This window comes from Gossypium arboreum, chromosome 4 (assembly GCF_025698485.1).
Source record: "Gossypium arboreum isolate Shixiya-1 chromosome 4, ASM2569848v2, whole genome shotgun sequence".
In the NCBI taxonomy this organism is placed as follows: domain Eukaryota; kingdom Viridiplantae; phylum Streptophyta; class Magnoliopsida; order Malvales; family Malvaceae; genus Gossypium; species Gossypium arboreum.
The window spans coordinates 2,616,397-2,622,396 of record NC_069073.1 but is presented as its reverse complement, the minus strand read 5'-3'; positions in this window follow the sequence as shown (position 1 = coordinate 2,622,396).

Below are 6,000 nucleotides of genomic sequence, written 5' to 3'. Positions count from 1 at the left end.
TTGCAAAGGTCTGGTGGCAGAAGGGACATGGAAAAAGAGGAATTCATTGGTGCACTTGGAAAAATCTTTGTTTTTTTAAAAGAAAATGGTGGTTTAGGTTTTCAAAATTTTAGCCAATTTAATATTGCATTGTTAGCCAAACAAGGTTGGCGTCTAATTAACTATCCAAATTCTTTATTGGCCAGAGTTTTAAAAGAAAAATACTATCCACAATCAAGTTTTATAAATACAGAGTTGGGAAATTTACCTTCACTCACCTAGAAGAGTATTTGGGCAGCTAAGGGCCTCTCCAAAATGGGTTGTGCTGAATAGTGGGTAGAGGGGATAAAATTTCAATCTGGAATGATAGTTGGATTCAGGGGATCGAGAAACTTGAAGGGCAAAACAGATCAAACAATGAGGAGTTAAAATTAGTTTCGGATCTTATTAATATTCCGAACAAAAAATGAAGAACAGATTTGATTAATAATACCTTTCAAGTGGATATTGCTCAGAAAATCATGCAAACCCTCTTGCAGAGATAGACCACAAATATTTTTAAGTCTGGAAAGGAGAACTGTCTGGCGAATACTCAGTACGTAGTGCCTACAAACTATTACAAGATACTTTTACGGATCCTAGTAATTATTTAATACAAGCCAAAATCAAATATTTTTACAGAAAATTTTGGACCCTACAGCTACCCTCAAAAATCTCAATCACTATTTGGCAAATTTCCTGGGATTTCATTCCTAATCTAGCTAATCTCAGGTACAAAAGAGTTCTTTCAAACGATAGATGTCCCCAATACTGCTCCTGGGCCAAAGACAGTCTCCACATCTTTCGTTAATGCCCTATATCAACAATCAAAGTTTGGCAAATTTTACATCTTTCTTGGGTCATTAATAATATGAGTCAAAATATATGGGAGTGGTTAGCTTGGGTTTTCAAGAAAGGTATTGATGAACAATGTCAACTTTTTTGTTATGCTAGTGGTTAATCTAGCTTTCCAAGAATCAGTTTATTCATAAGATGAAAAGCACAACAGGAAAAGATCTAGCACAAAAAGTATAGAGGTATATGGAGGAATATGAAGGAGTGAGAGCAATGAAGATTCCTTTAAATACCGTCAAAAGCCACAGAAATCAGGAAGACATACCTAGAATGATGATTCAGTTTGATGCAGCATTTGATAATAGAAACTTCAAGTCAGCAACGGGTCTGGTTGTTTGGGGCTTGATGGGTGAACTACTGGTCTCAAAGTCGACTCTTCGCAACAACATTTCCTCCTCATTTGCAGTAGAAGCATATGCATGTTTTGAAGCCATAAATTTAAGGACCTCATTAGGTATGCAATCAGTTAAAATCATGGGGGATTCCAGAACAATAATCAAAAAGTGTCAAACGACATCAACAGATGAATCAGTGATCGGAGCGATTATCAGAGATATTCAAAATATGAAAACTTGTTTTCAAGAAATTAACTTTCAGCATATTCACAGATTAGGAAAATTGAAAGCTCATAGAATCGCAAAGAACACGCTTGAAAGAGAAGATATTACGTACCTGTTGAGAGAAGGGTTGAATAGCCAAGCTTTCATTTCGAAAGGGCGATGGTCACGATGCCCAGACTGAAGGAACACTTTGAGAAAAATGAGTTCAAAATTAGATAGCAAATAATGTTTATATCCTTTGGAAATCGCTATCGTCAAAACGGATGGGATTTTGAAATGAAAAGACGAGTAACTTAATGAAATCCAGCCGTTTGAGTTGACTGGGTTAGATAAGTAGGTTTCCTATTTTTTTCAGTCTCATTTATTGCTTTTCGTTTTCTTCAAGTTATGGTTTCTTTAATGTTTTTTTTAGGAGGCTTCCACTATTAAAATGTATAGTGAGGCTAGTTCTATTTTTTGTTTTTGATGTAGTATGCTTGAGTCCAATTGGTTTGTTGGGCCTCATTTATTTTTTATCTTCAAATAAAATACCCAATAAATTTAATTTCAACAAAAAAAACTACATTATTCCTCTTTATTGTATGATAATTAAATAATTAAGCATATAGTATATTTCATTTAAAAAAATAAAATTATCCAATTTAACTATAAATTTATGTATTCCCTTTATTTTAATGTTTTAATTTTTTTTCTCATTATTCCCTACATTTGCGGAGTTTAGTTTAATGAGTAAATTCGCTATCTTTACTAATATAACAATCTCACTTTTGTATCTTGAAGACCTAAATCACTCAGATCTAAGTTTCCCCCTTAAGAACTTAGGCTATAAACACAAGCTATTTACTTTCAAATACACTCACAAATGTGTTCTTCAATGAACAATAAAAGCACTCTCAATACTTAGTTCATAAACCTATACAAGTTTCTTAATATATAGATGTTCTCGAGACTTACTAACATATTATAGATCAATTACAGTCTAATCCCTTAAAAGAAACAACTATAAGATATCTAAATACAATATCTAATAAATACCAATGGAAAGAGGACTATCGGAGATTCGTTATTCAATGTTATCTCCATCTGTTCTCCACAATCCAAGGGATCTAATTGTTTGGTCTAATTCGATCCAATCTTCAATAAAAGTTGCTTTAAATGAATTGGTCTTCAAAGTTAGGCTTACATACATCCAAAATATCATTGTCATTCAAAGCTCAAAGATTTAGTTTCAATAAATTGTCAACTTCAAATTTGGCAAGTATTTGTCTGTTATGGTGTTGATGAAAGTGGCTTCTACCCAGCCACTTCAAAAACTTGCCTCAACAATCTCTCTCTTATGAAATTTTTTTAACAAAACCAAACAAGCCACAAAGTTGATCAACAAAATAACTCCACCTCAATACAATCCTCAATCCAACATACCCAACTTAAAGCATAATTAAGCATATTAACCATCAATACTTTGTCTAGAATTTGCATCGATATGCAAAATACTGTAAGGTGTGGATAAGTAAATATGCACCAGAGTAAAATTATCCAACCAATTGATAATATTCAAACTTTTCAATTTTACAAAAATATAAATGCACTAGAAATAACCAAAATAATAGTAAAAACTCAGAAGCAGTGAAGCAATAGTAAGTCCTGTTTCCTTCACTATCTCTACTCCTCCCTTTTGTTCAAAATATGTGCCAAACTCTTACTTTCAAATTCATAACATACAAAATATTCATTTCATTATCTCATTTCTTTCTCGAATCTATTGATTCGTTTCATTTCCATATCGACTTTCAAGGCTCATGTTTTCTGGTTCGTATAATCTTTTGCATGCTATTATTTGTCACATTTCACATATATGTTTATGATATACCAATTCCAATCAACATTTCATATCAACTATCATTTAGCAAGTTCATGTCTTATAACCTCTATTAATCGGACTGCGATTTAATACAGATAAACGAATCATCCAACCATCACACCAATTTGGCACCCCTTGCCTCATCGGTACGTTCAAAGTAAAAATTGTACATTGTGCCTTATCTGTATAATCAAAGCAATATGTGTTCCATTTTGGATCTGGTGCTCTAAGTGTAGTATTTTTGTCAATATACACTTGTACTTTTTTTGAACAAATTGAATTTATTGATTACATTAATATACTTTGTATAATTTTCCTCACATGATTTTTGCATGCAAAGAAAAATAAAAGCAAATGTTGCTCATTGGTTATCTATTTTTTTAGCTAATACTGAGCAGTATTACGTGGTCGGATCATAATACTAAAAGACAGCTTGTATTAGTAAACGAACTGAAACATGTCCTTAGTCCAATCAGAAATTAGCAAACCAATTAAAGACTAATATGGCGTCTATCAAGTCCAATTAAGGAGATACCTTTTCTTGGACACCGGAGTACCGAAGTAGATAACTCCCAGAAGATAGAGACATAGATATGACTGACTGGACTGACAGTCCATCAGACAAAACCCAAGCAAAATAGATCGTGAATCCGTTTATGGATTTATTCACTTCTAACATTCATAGTGTGACATACTTAAATCATGAGAGGATAACGAACTATGTATACATGACTCTTATATTTTGATGTAAGTAAAAGCTTGAGTTCAAATAGGTAAGGAATCAAAAACTGGTGTGTTGGGTGTAGAATTTCTGTAGTATGTAGCACCATTCACAACAATAGAATTCATAACCCAAAATATGGGTAAATGATATCCTCTCATTGGCATTACATGGTTGATGAAAAGTAAACGTGGCCACAGGTCATCCATCTTTGTGATGGATGACTTGATCACTATTTGATAGTGATTGACTTTTCATGAAGGAAGATGTAATAGTTACCATGAGATAAAATAGGATCATATTGGGAGAATGGATATTATCCCAAAGAGATCAAGGATATCCTATAAGGGTAACACATTTATGACAAGTTTATTAGACAAGCACTTAGTAGTTGCTTTCGTAATGGTATGTAGTTGGGGAAAACTCAGTCACGACACTATAGTGGAATGACTTCGTGACTAAATGAGTTTATAATTAATAGGCGAAAATCTGGAACTTATTATAAATCATTTGAGCCTCAACTTCATATGTCCAATTAGTCCTTTCGCTAACTCGTTGAAACCAGAAATGAATTACGTGTTTGAATGGAAATGAACAAAATGAATAGAAAATGAGAAATGGGAAACATTCAATAATGATTATGGTTTTCCCCGAAATGGAGAAATGGAATCATTTGGAAATGAATGTAGGTTTCCAAAAATGGAAATGAAAATGAAAATGAAAATGGAAACTTGCAATCCAATATAGGATGACTTAAAAAATGATGGAAGAATGAGTTTACGGTTTTGGATTGTTTTAAAGCCCAAAAATGAAAATAAATCATTCGGTCATAGTGAACATGTTGAGTTGTAACATATTAAACGAAATTTCTCGCAATTTTATCGAGGGTAAAATTGTCAAAATTTTATTAGGGTAAAATTGGGGTAAGAAAATTATTTAATATGTAAATATTAAAATTTATTTTGAGAAATAGAAAAACTAAATCGGGTTGGATCATATTACGAAGTATTGGGTCAAAAAAGGCATAAGAAGTACTCATAATCGGACCCAATGTATGAAAGGCCCAAAACCCCTCATATAACATAAAAGGAGCGGCAACCCTAGTAGAAATACAATGGTGAGTCGTTCACCCCTTTCCTACTCTAAGTAGGATGTTGTTTTTCTAATTAAAATAATCATCTACAACTCTAAAAGGGTTCTGCTTTCTCTTATAAACAGGTAGAGCAATTAACACAACTTTTGAGAGATTGTTATTCTATCAAAAAATAGAGAGAATCTATTCTCAACTTATAAACATATTTTTTAGAATAATAATTTTACCGGTTTCTATTAAAGAAAAGAGAATTTTCTTTTTCACCCCAAAAGGAAAACTTTTTCTAGTTATGTGTTTTGATTCAATTGGTTCGAGCCCACACTCGAAGCAAATCGTGGTATAAGAATAGCGAAAAAGATCATTTGGTTGAAATCCGGAAAACATCAAGAATTTGCTTATCCAAAAACATAGGTATGAATTCGATTAAGGTTTATTACTACAAATATCACAAACCGGGTCGATTTTCAAAATTTTAATTTTTCGCTATGAAAGAAAATCAATTTTAAACTGGATTTTTTCCTTTACTCCACACATATGAGCTCTATGCCTCATCAGTAAAAACTGAAGTATAAACCCATACACAAATCTAATCATATGGCATGCCACCTATAACCAACTCTGTCTACACAGTTAATAGGGTAACCAATGAATTGAATACATATATGTTCGTATTCATAACTCATAATTCATATCATGCTTGTTTATGCTATGTTCAATTCAATTCCTGGCATTCTATGTCATCATATGCCAATCAAATCATGAGACAAGAAAATACTTACCTCAAATAACCAATTTGTAACATATCATGTATATGCATATGTTGAACTCAAATCATAAAAGTACAAATCGTAGTTTTCGTTACTTGTCTATGACTTTCGCTTTTCTTTTCTCT